Below are 16,125 nucleotides of genomic sequence, written 5' to 3'. Positions count from 1 at the left end.
AAAGTTAATAGTCAAAGTCGTGTGGACACCTTAGGAGATAAATTAGATGCTATAAGTGTGAAGATGTGGCTAATCTCCTACTTTGTAGTCAAGAGTTTCTGTATCGATGAGAGGCTACTGGTTTCTACCTCAAAATAAATCTTCCGTTATTTTTTTTTTTTTCAGGAAGGCCAGCACCTCCTTGTTCCTCAGACTGTAAATGAGGGGTTTCAGCATGGCGGTGAAGAGTCATTAATTATGGAGAGTATTTCATCTTGATCTGAAGTGTGAAAGGAGTGAGAGGTCATGTAGATGATCATGGCTGGTCCATAATAGAGGATCACTGCAGCCAGATGAGAGGAGCAGGTGGGCAATGCTTTCTTCCTGCCCTCCGATGAATTCATGTGGAGGACTTTGAGAAAGATAGCATGTAGGAAACCATGGTGAGTCCCAAGGGAAGAACAAACACAATGCAGATGACAGATAACACTGTCTCAGACAAGGAAATCTCTTCACAAGAGAGCTTCAGGACAGCAGGCATCTCGCGAAAAAAGTGTTGGATCTCCCTGGAGCCACAGAAGAGAAAAATGCATGGTATAAATGGTTTTGATGAGGGAATTCAAGGTACCGCCACCCTACAACACTAGGACCATCAACAGTCAGACTCTAGGGTTCACGATAACTGGATATCTCAGGGGGGTTGCAGATAGCTACATAGCAGTCATAAGACATGAGGGTCAAAAGGAGACACTCAACACCCACAAAGACAAAGAAGAAGAAATTCTGTGTTCCACAGACAACTTTTGAGATGTATTTCTTCCCAGAGAAAAAGTTGATGGCCATTTTTGGGACTGTGGTGAAAATTAAGGCCAAGTCAATGAGAAAGAAACAGCTGAGCAGTATGTACATGGGAGCGTAGGGGTGGAAGTCCACCCAGATCAGGAAGATCAGGATGGTGTTTCCAGTGAAGGCGAAGATATAGACAAGAAGAATGGAAGTGATGAGGATGCTGAGAGACTGCAGCTCTTGGGAAAAGCTCCAAGAGGAAGAAATCAGTCAGGGCTCCATTCCCTCTCTCCATGCTCTGATCTCATACTTGAACTAGAAGGTGTAGAGAAAACAACAGAAAAGAGTGTGTGAGGTGTTCTAGCTTTTATTTTCTTATACCTTTATCAGAACACTTCCTTTGAACATCGCTATTAATTCAAAAAAACTTTTTAACAACACCAGAGATTTTTGTTAAATAAGTTCTCTCTCTTTTGGGAAACACTTTACTAGGCAACTTTGGATATGAAAGTTGAGGCTCAGAAACTGAAGGCTGGAAGATGTAAAACCTTTGCATCAATATTAACCTGGATTTGGAGATGGTGCAAGCATGAACCAACCATAGGGAAAGGACAGAAAGAGTTGAATTGACTGGATTTTTTGGAGAACAGTGGCTGGTGAGAAATTCCCAGGGGTAGAATGGCCAATGTCTTTTAGGAACAGATATGCATATTTTTCATGTTAATTGTGTGTGTGTGTCTGTGTGTCTGTGTGTCTGTGTATTTGTTAATTGTGTGTGCATGTCTGTGTATTTGCGTGTGTCTGTGTGTGGTGTGCTTGGTGTGTGTCTTAGGCTGGGCTCCCTAGAGAAGGAAAACAAGTAAAGTGCATAAATATATAGGGACAGAGATTTTATATCAAGGAAATGTCTCACATGATTGTAGAGGCTGGAATATCCCAAGTTCCTGGATCAGGATAGAGGCTGCAGGGGCTGATGAACTCAACATCAGCAGGTTGGAAAGCAGGGCTGTTGCTCATAGGCTGTGAAGATCAATGAACCCCAAGATCAACAGATAACCTGCTAGCTCAAATCCCAAGAACCAGAGGTCAGACGAACAGGAGATAGTTGCAGGGTCCAGAGCAAGCAAAACTCAGAATGTCCACTTATATTCGGATGCACCCCACATACTGAAGTAAATTGCCTTTCAACTGATTGGATACTCATGCAGATCTCATCATGGGGGTGATCACATATAAACACAGAGAATCATGGCCCAGCCAAGTTGACACAATCTTAACCATCACAGTCCATCACTTGTCAACTTGGCACCTGTACACATCTCCCCAAACCATACATAATCTCCAAGTAAAGAAAATTACAAAGTCATACTCGCACCTAATATTATATAACTAACACATGTACAACTGAAAACACACTAGTCCCATTTGCACCTTATATTTTATAAGCAGAGAAAACAAAAATATCTGATACACACATACAAAGTAGAAACACTCATAACAATTACTGTCCTTGTTTCTGAAACTGGCCACATGGACTTAACTGGTATTTAGAGCTACCTTCTTCCACCGCTCATTCCATATTCCCTTTGCCCTCAGCAAGCACCTCATCTGGTCTTGGTTCTTTGCCTGGTGGGGTGACCCAAAACATCATTCCTGAAGGGTCTGGGCCTTTAGTAGTCATGTTGGAATTGGGTTGCTGTAGTTTTCCATTGATTTTAATCACAGAGCATGGTAGTACTAAGGGACCCCCTGAATTCCAGACATACTCTTCTTTACCTCCATTATGTAATATTACCCTGATTTCCCCTTGATAAGCAGAATTAATCACACCAGCCAGTACGATAAGTCCCTTCTTTGTCTGTTGATCCAGAGGCATAAGGAGCCCAAAGTGGTGAGGTGTCATTCTTAGCTTCCAGTTCAATGGGATCAGTGATGCGTCCCCAGATGGAAGCATTCCTCCCTTTGGAACTAAGACCTCTAGACCTACAGAACATAAGGTCGCGGGGACAGGAAGCAAAAATCTTGCAAGTGGGTCACTTGGGGTAATAGTGAGTGGTGCCAATCCCATTTCTACCCCTTGATTCCTGAACCCATGGATCCTGGCTATGGGAGAAACTGCACCATATATTGGACGCTGGTTTAGAGCATATACAGCCTCCTGGAGAACACTGCCACAACCCTGCAGGGTATTGCCACCTAACCGGTGCTGTAATTGTGTCTTTAGGAGGCCAATACCTCATTCTATCAAGCCAGCTGCTTCAGGATGAGGAGGAACATGGTAAGATCAGTGAATTCCATGAGCGTGGGCCCACTGTCACACTTCATTTGCTGTGAAGTGAGCCCCTTCATCCAAAGCAATGCTGTGTGGGATACCATGATGGTGGATAAGGCGTTCTGTAAGTCCACAGGTGGTAGTTTTGGCAGAAGCACTGCATGCAGGGAAGCAAATCCATATTGAGAGTGTCTATTCCAGTAAGGACAAACCACTGTCCTTTCCAGGATGGAAGTGGTCCAATGTAATCAACTTGCCACTAGGTTGCTGGCTGATCACCTCAAGGAATGGTGACATATTGCATACTCAGTTTTGGTCTCTGCTGCCAGTAGATTGGGCACTCAGCAGTGACTGTAGCCAAGTCAGCTTTGGTGAGTGGAAGTCCATGTTGCTGGGCCCATCTCTGCCCGTGGTCACTTTTCACTCATGAACCCATTCAGCAATGACAGGAATAGCTGGGGAAAGAGGATGACCGGTTTCCACAGAAAGTGTTATCCTATCCATTTGATTGTTAAAATCATCCTGTGCTGAGGTCACCTATGGTGAGCATTCACATGAGACACAAATATCTTCAGTTCTTTAGCCCATTCAGAGAGATCTATCCACATACCTCTTCCCCATAAACCCTCGTCTAGATTTTCCAATCACATCCTTCCCAATTCCTTACCTTTCAGCCAAACCATTGGCCACAACCCATGAATCAGTATACAATCACACATCTGGCCATTTCTCCTTCCAAGCAACGCGACCAGGTGACTGCTTGAAATTCTGCCCACTGGGAGGATTTCCCTTCACCACTGGCCTTCAGGGAGGGCCCAGAAAGGGGCTGTAGAGCTGCCATGGTCCATTTTCAAGTGGTGCCTGCACATCATGTAGAACCATCTGTAAACCAGGCAAGAGTTTTCTTTTCTTCAGTCAACTGATCAGAAGGAAAGTTCCATGAGGCTATAGGTGCAGACTGGGAAATGGAAAATAATGTGACAGGAGTGGAGACCATGGGTATTTGGGCAACTACTTCATGCAACTTACTTGTGCCTTCAGGTCCTGCTCAGGCCCAATCTCCTATATGATAGAGTGTTGTTGTGCACGTCCAACTTTATGACTCTGTGGGTTAGACAACACCCAGTTCATGATGGGAATTTGAGTCTGAATGGTGACTCGCTGTCCCATGGTTAAGTGTTCAGACTCTACTAAGGCTCAGTAAAAAGCCAAAAGCTGTTTCTCAAAAGAAGAGTCATTATCTGCAGAGGATGGCAGGGCAATGCTCCAAAACCCTAAGGTCTGCACAGTGATTGACCAATAGGGGCCTGCCAAAGACTCCAAACAGCATCTCTATCTGCCAATGACACTTCAAGCACCATTGAGTCAGCTGGATCATGTGGCCCAAGTGGCACAGTGGCTTGCTCTGCAGCCTGAACCTGTTGCAGAGCCTTCTCTTGTCCTGGGCCCCACTCAAAACTAGCAGCTTTTTGAATCACTTGATAAATAGGCCAGAGTAGCACAGCCAAATGAGGAATATGTTGCCTCCAAAGTCCAAAGAGGCCCACTAGGCACTGTGCCTTCTTTTCAGTTGTGGGAGCAGTCAGATGCAATAACATCCTTCACTTTAGAAGAAATGTCTCAACATGCCCCACACTGCTGGACACCTAGAAATTTCATGGAGGTTGAAAGTAGCTGAATTTTTGTGGGATTAATTTCCCACCTTCTAGCATGCAAGTGTTTAATCTATAAGTCAAGAACCATTGACACTTATTCCTTACTAGCTCCAATCAGTATAATGTTATCAATGTAATTGTCCAGTGTGCCATCTTGTGGAAGGGAAAGGTGATCAAGATCCTGCAGACTAAATTATCATATAGGGCTGGAGAGTTGATGTAGCTCTGAGGTAGGTAAGTGAAGGTGCTTTGCTGGCCTTGCCAGCTGAAGGCAAACTGCTTCTGATGGTCCTGTGAAACAAGTATGGAGAAAAACGCATTACCCAGATCAATAGCTGCATACCAGGTACCAGGAGATTTATTAATTTGCTCAAGCAATGAAACTACATCTGGAAAAGAAACTGCAATTGGATTCACCACCTGGTTAAGTTTTTGATAATCTACTGTCATTGTCCAAGGTCCATCTGTTTTTTGCACAGGCCAAATAGGCGAGTTGAATGGGGATGTGCTGGAAATCACCCCTGTATCCTTCAAGTCCTTGATGGTGGCAGTAATCGCTGCAATCCCTCCAGGAATGCAGTATTGCTTTTGGTTTACTATTTTCCTAGGTAGGGGCAGTTCTAACGGCTTCCACTTGGCTGTTCCTACCATAATATCCCTTACTCTATTTGTCAAGAATCTAACATGGGGGTCCTGCCAGTTGCTGAGTGTATCTATTCTAATTATGCATTCTGGAACTGGGAAAATCACTACAGGATGGGTCCGGGGACCCACTGGACCTACTGTGAGACAGACAGGAGCCAAGACTCCATTAATAACCTGCCACAGTGACATTTTAGATCTTCCAGAATTAGTGTCAGTTTAGATCCTGCATCCAATAATCCCCAAAAAGTCCAATCATTTCCTTTTCCCCAGTGAACAGTCACCCTCATAAAAGGCCATAGATCATTTTGGGGAAGTCTGGGAGAGAAATTAACAGTATACATTTTTGGCAGTGTATTGGAGTCCTTCCTAAGGGAACCCGGCCTCCTCTTCATTCGATGGGTTGTGGGTCTTTAAACTTGCTCAAATCTAGGAGTTGATTGAGGGCCTGTGACTCTCTATTCTGGCGATTCAAGTTAAACTTTCCTTAACCTGACCTAGAATTCATCTGTTTGTACAGATCAAGTAAATATTTAGCAGATTTCCTATCTACTTCGCTCCTAGGAACATGACTAAGGAGCCAACACCATAACTCCACACTAGGCAGACTATTCTGATTACTTCTTTGACTTCGCTGTCTATTACTGTAAACACACGGACCTTTTCTTTGTCTATTGAGTGCAGCCACTTGGCCCCTACTACCACAGGGTCCAATCAACACCATTGTAGTTAGGTGTCTTAATTCTGCTATAGCTGTTCCCGCTGTCAAAACTGATTTATATAAAATAGTAATCACAGCAGTCTTCCAGGTTGCTGGAGCTCCTTTCATAAATTTTTCTCTCACAGTTGTGATAAAAGGTGTGTCCTGTAGGTATTCTATATGTGGGTCTGCAGGTCTAACCTGATAAATCCACTCTAGCATGCCAATTTTCCTAAGACTCTGGATACATTTTTCTACAGTATACTAAGGCAGATCTGATACTTCAACTTGATTTAGTGTAGGCCACCGCATAATCCATGCTTCAGCAACCCAATAAACTATTAGAACCTTTCCTAACTTCTACACCTGATATATTGAATGAAGACTCTGTGCTTAGTGGACCCATATCAATAAACTCAGACTGATCCATCTTTATGTTCCTTGCACCATTACCCCACACCCTTAATAGCCACTCCCACACATAGTCTCCAGATTTCTGTTTGTATGTATTAGAAAAGTCAAGCAGTTCTTTTAAAGTGTAGTGTACATCCTTCTGGGTCACATTTTATACTACACCTTTTGGGGCTCACTGGGGCTTAAGTCTAGTTAGAGGCCTAGAAGACAGAATTGGTAGTGTGGAATTGTTTTGAGAACATTCAGCATTGCTTTGTAAAGCATCTGACTCAGGAGATGCCCCAGGCAAAGACTCAAGCAAGGGCCCCTTAAAGCAGCTGAGCTAGGGCTAATCTCATTAAATGGGAGTGGAGGAGCCAATGGTTTTCATGGGCAGGGTAGTGTAGCAGACAAACATGAAATAATCTCTTCAGATGGGCGTGGTTCTGTTGGCAGGAGTGATAATTCAACAGAATTTAGGGGCTCAGTGTCTCCAGCTTCCTGATTATCTGCCCATATGTCCCTATCCCAAGTTTCAGGACCCAGTTTCTTCCCAATCAATGCCCTCAATTCTGGGAGTCCTAGCCAGAGCAATTAGGTTAAAAAAGAAATACAGAGCATCCAAATTGGTAAAGTAGAAGTAAAAGTATCTCTATTTACAGATGATATGATCTTTTTCAGAGAAAACCCTAAAGAATCCACAAGAAAACTGCTGGAACTAATAGATTTCAGAATACAAGATAAACCCACAAAAAACAGTTGGATTCCTCTATGCCAACAAAGAAAAAGTCGAAGAAAAAAATCACCAAATCAATACCATTTACAAAAGCCCCCAAGAAGATAAAATACTTAGGAATAAATCTAACCAGAAACATAAGACATCTGTACAAAGAAAACTACAAGGCACTGCTGCAAGAAACCAAAAGAGACCTATAGGGTTGCTATGATGAAAAGAAACCTACATAAGCGAAAAAGCATACCTTGCTCATGAACAGGAAGACTCAACATTGTGAAAATGTCTATTTATCCAAAGCGATCTACAGATACAATGCAATTCCAAACCAAATTCCAATTACATTTTTTAATGAGATGAAGAAACAAATCATCAACTTCATATGGAAAGGGACTAGGCCCCAGATAAGTAAAGCATTACTGAAGAAGAAGAACAAAGTAGGAGGCCTCACACTACCTGATTTTAGAGCTTATTATACTGCCACGGTAGTCAAAACAGCCTGGTACTGATACAACAAATACAGAGACCAATGGAACAGAATTGAGAATCCAGATATAAATCCATCCACATATTAGCAGATGATACTTGACAAAGGCCCAAAGTCCATTAAATGGGGAGAAGACAGTCTCTTTAACAAATAGTGCTGGCATAACTCAATATCCATTTGCAAAAAAAATGAAACCAGACCCATACCTCACACCTTGCGCAAAATCTAACTCAAAATGGATCAAAGACCTAAATATAAAACCTCAAAAGATAAAGATCATGGAAGAAAAAGTAAGGACAATGCTAGGAGCCATAATACATGGCATAAACAGGATACTAACTGTAACTAACAATACACAAACACCAGAAGAGGAACTAGATTACTGGGAGCTCCTAAAAATAAAACATTTATGCTCATCGAAAGACCTCACCAAAAAAGTAAAAAGACAACCTACAGACTGGGAAAAATTTTTGGCTATGACAAATCCAATCAGGGCCTAATCTCTAAAGTCTACAAGATACTGCAAAACCTCAACAACAAAAAGAGAAATAACCCAATTAAAAAAATGGGCAAAGTGAATGAACAGGTGCTTCACCAAAGAAGACATTTAGGTGGTTAACAGATACATGAAGAAACACTCACAATCATTAGCCATTAGAGAACGCACATGAAAACTACCACGAGATACCGTCTTACCCAACAAGGCTAGCATTAATCCAAAACACACAAAATAATAAATGTTGGCGAGGTTGTGGAAAGACTGGAACACTTACATACTGCTGGTGGGAAAGTAAAATGGTACAACCACTTTGGAAATCGATTTGGTGCTCCCTTAAAAAGCTAGAAATAGAAGTACGATACAATCCAGCAATTCCACTCCTTGGAATACATGCTAGAGAAAAAATAGCCCTCATACAAATAGATACATGCACACCCATGTTCGTTGCAGCACTGTTCACAATAGACAAAAGATGGAAACAACCAGGTGCCTATTAACAGATGAGTGGATGAACAAATTATGGCCTAGTCACACAGTGGAATTCTATGCAATGATAAAGAACAATGAATCTGCAAAATATCTCATAACATGGTTGAACTTGGAAGGCATTATGCTGAGTGAAATTAGTCATTCACAAAACGACAAACATTGTATGAGACCACTATTATAAGAACTCTAGAAAAGGTTTAAACACAGAAGAAAACATTCTTTGATGATTACAAGGGTGGGGAGGGAGGGAGAAGGGTATTCACTAACCTGACAAACCTGACAGCAGACAAGAATTATCTTAGGCAAAGGTAAGGGCAACACACAATACAGAGGAAGTCAGCACAACTGGACTAAGCCATAAGCTGAGAAGTTTCCTGAATGCAACCAAACACTTTGAGGGACAGAGTAGCAGAGGTGGAGGTCTAGGGACCATGGTTTCAGGGGATATCTAGGTCAATTGGCAAAACGAAGTTTATTATGAAAATGTTCTGTATCCCACTTTGGTGAGTGGCATCCGGGGTCTTAAAAAGATTGTGAGCAACAATCTAAGATGCATCAATTGGTCCCAACCCACCTGGAGCAAAGGAGAATGAAGAACACCAAAGACAAGGAAATTATGAGCCCAAGAGACAGAAAGGGCCACGTAAACCAGAGACTCCATCAACCTGAGACCAGAAGAACTAGATGGTACCCAGCTACCACCAATGACCAGCCTGACAGGGAACACAACAGAGTCCCTGATGGAGCAAGAGAAATGTGGGGTGCAGAACTTGAATTCTAGTAAAAAGACCAGAGTTCATAATAAAATCTATTAAGAAAACATTCTGCATCCCACTTTGGACAGCGGCATCTAGGGTCTTAAACGCTAGCAAGCGGCCACCTAAGATGCATCAATTGTTCTCAACCCGCCTGGAGCAAAGGAGAATGAAGAACGCTAACGATACAAGGTAATTATGAGCCCAAGAGACAGAAAGGGCCACGTAAACCAGAGACTACGTCAGCCTGAGACCAGAAAAACTAGACGGTGCCCAGCTACAACTGATGACTGTCCTGTCTGGGAACACAAAGAGAACCCCTGAGGGAGCAGGAGAGCAGTGGGATGCAGACCCCAAATTCTTGTAAAAAGACCAGACTTAATGGTCTGACTGAGACTAGAAGGACCCTGGTGGTCATGGCCCAAGACAGGAACCATTCCCAAAGCCTACTCTTCAGGCAGGGGTTTGACTGGACCATGGGATAGAAAAAGATGCTGCTGAAGAATGAGCTTCTTGGATCAAGTAGACACTTAAGACAATGTAGGCATCTCCTCTCTGGAGAGGAGAGGATGGGGCAAAGGGGGTCAGAACCTGGTGGAATGGACACGAAGCTGGAGGAATGGACAATGAAGGGAAGGAGCTGGTTGTCTCATTAGGCGGAGAGCAATTAGGAGTATACAACAAGGTGCATATAAATTTTTGTATGAGAGACTGACTTGACTTGTAAACTTTCACTTAAAGCACAATAAAATTTTTTTTAAAAAAAGGCCAGATTTAATGGTCTGACTGAGACTGGAGGGACCCTGGAAGACATGGCCTGGAAAAATGGTTTAGCCCAAAACTAAACCATTTCCGAAGCCAACTCTTCAGACAAAGATTAGACTGGACTATAAGACATAAAATGATACTCTTGAGGAGCATGCTTCTTAGCTCAAGTAGTTACATGGGCAGCTCCTGTCTGCAGGTAAGATGAGAAGTCAGAAAAAGACAGGAGCTGGTTGAATGGACAAGGGGAATCTGGGGTGGAAAGGAGTGTGTTGTCACATTATAAGGAGAGCAACTAGGGTCACATAACAATGTGTGTATAAATTTTTGTATGAAAAACTAACTTGAACCGTAAATTTTCACTTAAAGCGCAATTTTAAAAAATCCTCTAGAAGGGTTGTTTTTAACGTAAAAAGCACTACCTGTAATTTAAATACTGGCTGATATTAGAGTAACAGATTTTAGGTAATGGGCAATCTGAAATGACTGAAGTCAGTATTAGAACCGTTCATCAGCAAAGCCCACATCTGGGCTCTCTCAGAATCTTGCTCTATCTGAACAATAGTCAGTTACAGCTATTTATTCTTATGTCTGCACATTCTGCTCCCAGCCTGTCAGAAACTTGACTGTTTTATTTATTATTTTTTCTCCAATAATAAGACATTGGTGCCTGGTATACAAGACTACCTAATACTGTTGAAGGAAGAGAGGGAGAAAGAAAACAATTTAGGATCGGTCCTTCCTGGGAATCCCGTTGATATTATCTTAAGTAGTCACCTATATAAATGAAAATTGTGATATTTCCTTCTTGAGTCTGGTTAAATGTGGTGGGTCATTGATGGTCTTGATTTTCTCAGAACATCAACATAAATCAGCCTTAAAGCTTGGGTGGATCAGGTTGCGAACCAGGACTGGTAGCTGCTGGAATGCATGATCAAGGTCTGCTATCTCACAGTCTCTGTAATTGTTAATACAGATGGCTGGTTTTCATTAGATTCAAATGGGTTAGATTTCATCCTGCCTGTTTCTCCTCTTGACCAGGTGATACCGGAGTTACACTGTTTTAACCAAAACATGAAGAGAAAAGAATAATTAAATTTAAAATATGGACATTTGCAAATGCCCATTTACAAGGTAGGGAATAATGGTTGAAATAGTCATAGTTAACACTTCTTAAGTTCAAATGGGTGACAGGTAGAGAGTTTTGATTTGAACCTGGCAATCTGACTCAGGGTGAATGTGTCACCTCTCACCCAGTTACAACTTTGCATAGCCACATTGTCCCCTCCTGTCCTTCCACTTACCTCTACCACTTCAATCCCTATAGCACTCAGCATCAACCACACCTCAGTCCCCTGATCCCATCCCACTTCTTCTTTGAGAATCCAGTCAAGAATGTAGAGTCTGGGAAAACGTTGAAGAAGGGAAGGTGGAGTAATTGGGGAATGATATTACGTGGTGGTCTTTTCTCCTACAGGCCATGTCTGAATTATCTAGTGGTGCTATAACAGAAATATCACAAATGAGCTGCTTTAACAAGCAGAAATTTATTTTTCTCACGGTTTAGAAGGCTAGAAGTTTGAAATCAAGGCTCCAGATCAAGCTGAAGACTTTCCTTCTCTGTTGGCTCTGGAGGGAAGGTTCTTTTCTCTTTTCCGCTTCTGTTCCTTGGCTCCACAGTGATCTTCACCTGGCATGGCATTTATCTTCTCCATTTGTGTTCACTTGCTAGCTTGCTTTTTTATATCGCACTAATACTGGCTCATTAACATAAGAAGGAAAATTCATTCCCAAATGAAATTATGATCACAGATATAGAGGTTTAGGATTTACAACACATATTTTGGGGGGATACATTTCAATCCATAACAGCTCCAATGCCTGTCTTTCGGATCAGGCCCTGCCTTACAGATGAAGCCTCCAGCCCCAGCTCACCTCTTCACTGACTCCATCTAGAAACCAATATGCCTGTGCAGGTTATGTCTGGATTGTCCTAGTAATAGATTTTCAGGGTGTGGAACTGGAAGCTTTCATAAACTGTTGAAGGGAGCATAAGTTAACACACTTTGAGAGAACTGACCTAGACATGAGCTTCACTTCACTGCTGGGCAAGGACCAGATTATTGTTCCCAACAAAATGGAAACCTTGAAACCTGCTCATGCCCAGACAGCACTGACCTTTGGAAAATTTAGCCTCTTCTCTTAGTTTCAGGCTTATTCTTTGTGGAAGATCTACTCAGATGATTAGTTGGATATCCACAGAAGAAAACATAGCCTGAATGAGGAACCACATTGCAATGGAGCTGTGAACTCTCCAGGAAATGAGTATTAAATATAAGGTTGTGCAACAGGCTGGGAAACACCTGATGAAATAAATGCCTGTCCTTCCGTAACTGCTTCTGTGGCATTTGTCCATTGGGAATTCTGTCCCCAGACACCAATTAACTCTGTTCTCTGACAGCTGCCGGGAATTTCTTTCAGATGCCAGAGTAATTGTTTATTCAAGTAGGAGGAACTTTAGACTTTAGAGAATAATCATTAAGCACCTTAGTGTTGCATACAAAGGAACCGAGGCTCAGGAACACTCAGTTCAAGGCCAGTTAGGGGCAAATCAATGGTTCCAACCAAGTGACGTCAATGTAACCTATGACTAGCTTCCTTTACAGATAGATCTAAGGCCTGCTCTGTCCCTTTCCATCTGGCATACAAGGATTGTCGCCCACCAGGACCCCCCCAGGGCACCTTGCTCCCACTCAGGCATTCTCATAATAAAGGTGAGGACATAGAATGTACTCAGAGAAAATTGAAGAGTATATACACGTCTTCAAATGGTAAATTTGACTTGATGATTTGATAGTTCCTTTGCATCATGAGCCCAATGACCTGAGGGTTGATGGGTCAGGAGAAATGAGATGTTACGATAGGGAGAGCTTCCTCATTGCTGTTATGGATATGACTAAGGAAAAGCTGTATCAGGTGATACAGCTTCCCTTGGTTTAGGGCTGCTGTGCTCACCATAAGTGGGATGTTCCAACAGGTGAGAGCATCCCCATGGTACCTAGGGAATCATGTGGTCAATACTGGGGTGGATCATGGCCATCCTGGCATTTGGACAGTCCCTGGGGTAAAAAGCTGCAGTACTGTGGAGGGAGACCTATATTCTTGTGAGTCACTCTATTGTAGAGCCCTAGGTCCTGCAGCACTGTCAGAAATTTGACAACTGTCCAAGAAGGTGGATATGAGTACAGTGGTAATGACAGGGTAGTTTATTGTTGGGTGGTTCAGAGACTGAGGCTAATATATTGATTACTTAACATCCTGTGTTATCAGGACTAAAGCACTGGTCACAATTCCAAGCAGTTTTGGGAAAAAGGAGGAACACAGGATACAGGAACTCCTCTTACCTGTTATATTCTTTACCTGAACATAAATTCTTTCTAGCATGCAAGTGTCTGGGTGTCTCACTTCTTTTGATCCACTTTCCCATGGGGTTATTGTGCTCCAGAAATTGACCTGGCAAGCAGGTGAGCCACAATGATCTATCGGTAAAAAGGAAGAAAATAAGGGCAAATATAAGACCACCATTTACTTGGATGGTTAGATACAAGGCCATAGTATTTTAATATTTAAAAAAAGTATTAAGGAATTAAAACGCTACCCTAGAAATTATATACTCACTACAAAAGAAAATAGTAAAGGAGCAAAGAGATATGAGATCTATAGAAAACAGAAAATGAAATGGTAGGTTTAAATCCAACCATATCAACAATAACACTAATTGTGAATAAACTGAACAATCCAAGCAAAAGACAGAGATTGTCAGATAAAATTAAAAAAGGAAGATTAAAAAATACAAGTAAGTAGAAAGTAAAATGATGGAAAAAGATACACCATGCAAACGGCAATAATAACAGACCTGAATTAGCTATCCTAATATCCCACAACACAGGCTATAAAACAAAAATAATACTAAAGAGGGACTTTTCATAAAGATAAAAAGGTCAATCCAGAAAGTAGATTAGTGGTTGCCTAAGGCTGGAGCAGGGATGGGGAGAGGCTTGGTGGGAATAGGGTGAAATAGGGAATGACTGCTAATGATATGGGTGTTCCTTTCAGGATGATAAAAACTAAATTTGGTGATGGTTGCACAACTCCATCAGTATACTAAAACCACTAAATTATATACTTTAAATGGTGAATGCTGTGGTATGTGAATTATGTATGTATAAATGTACACATGTAAAAAAATCATAGTAAAGAGAATGAAAAAAACAAGACTCAGACTGGGAGAAAATATTTACAAATCATATATCTGATAAAGAACTCGTATGAGAATACATAAAGAACTCTCAAAACCTAATAATACATAGAGAGACAAAGACACATACACAAACATTTTTTAAATGGGCAAAATATTTGAACAAATACTTCACTAAAGAAGTAATGATGAATAGGCACATGAAATGATGCTAAACATCATTAGCCACTGGAGAAACATAAATCAAAATTAAAACCACAGCAAACTATCCCTACACATCTATTAAACCAAAAAAAAAAAAAAAAAAAATCATTGTCATCAAGTCCATTCCAACTCATGGCAACTGTATAGGACAGAGTAGAACTGCCCCATAGGGTTTTCAAGGCTGTAAATCTTAACAGAAGCAAATTGCCATACATTTCTCCCATGGAGTAGGCTGCTGGGTTCAAACTGCCCACCTGGTTAGCAGCTAAGCACTTTAACCACTGCACCACCAGGGATCCTCACACACCTATTTTTGTTGTTAGGTGCTGTTGTGTCCATTTTAATAGCAAATTTATGTACAACAGAATGAAACACAGCCGGGCCCTGCTCTATCCTCATAGTCGTTGCTACGTTTGAATCCATTGTCGCAGCCACTGTGTCAATCCATCTCATTGAGGGTCTTCCTCTTTTCTGCTGCCCATCTTCTTTACAAAGTGTGATGTCCTTCTCCAGGGACAGATCCCTCCTGATAATATGTCCAAAGTATGTGAGACAAAGTCTCACTATCCTTGCTTCTAAGGAGCATTCTAGCTGTACTTCTTCCAAGACAGATTTCTTTGTTCTTCTGGTACTCCATGTTGTATTCAATATTCTTCACCTATTAAAAAAAACCTATTAGAAAGGCTAAAATCCATATAACTAATGATACAAAATGCTGATGAGTGTGTGGAAAAACAGGAGCTCTTATTCATTGCTGGTGGGAATGCAAAATGATGTAGTCCCTTTGGAAAGCAAATAGACAATTTCTTACAAAGCTATGTGTAGACTTGCCATACAACCCAGAAATCCCACTTCTAAGTTTTTACACAGGTGAACTGAAAACTTTAGTTCATGAAAACGTGTACAAGAACGTTTATAGTAGAAGTTTTATTTATAATCGGCAAAAACTGGAACCAACCAATATGTCCTTTAACAGGTAAATAAATAAGCAAACTATGGTACATCTATATACTAGAATACTTATCAGTGATAAAACAGAACCAGCTATTGGTTCATGTTAACAACATAGATGCATCTTAAATGCGTTTTCCTGAGTGAAATAAGCCACATTGCATGTGGAAGCTGGACAATGAATAAGAAAGACTGAAGAATTGACGCCTTTGAATTGTGGTGTTGGCAAAGAATATGGAATATACCACGGACTGCCAAAAGAACAAACAAATCTGTCTTAGAAAAAGTACAGCCAGCATGCTCCTTAGAGGCAAGAGGGGCGAAACTGCGTCTTACATACTTTGGACATGATGTCATGAGGGATCAGTCCTGGAGAAGGACATCATGCTTGGCAGAGTACAGGGTCAGTGGAAAAGAGGAAGACCCTCAACGAGGTGGATTGACACAGTGGCTGTGGCAATGAGCTCAAGCATAGCAGCAACTGTGAGGATGGCTCAGGACTGGGCAGTGTTTCGTTCTGTTGTGCATAGGGTAGCTATGAGTCGGAATTGACTCAA

At 41.6% G+C, this 16,125-nt stretch overlaps 1 pseudogene; it reads right to left on the bottom strand.

The window, feature by feature from the left end:
• Positions 1–209: 209 nt before the first annotated feature.
• Positions 210–16,125, bottom strand: part of LOC100658168 (olfactory receptor 2T11-like) — a 100,118-nt pseudogene continuing 84,202 nt past the window's right edge.

This window comes from Loxodonta africana, chromosome 2 (genome assembly GCF_030014295.1).
Source record: "Loxodonta africana isolate mLoxAfr1 chromosome 2, mLoxAfr1.hap2, whole genome shotgun sequence".
Taxonomy (NCBI): Eukaryota; Metazoa; Chordata; class Mammalia; order Proboscidea; family Elephantidae; genus Loxodonta; species Loxodonta africana.
This window is presented reverse-complemented; position numbering and strand designations above follow the sequence as displayed.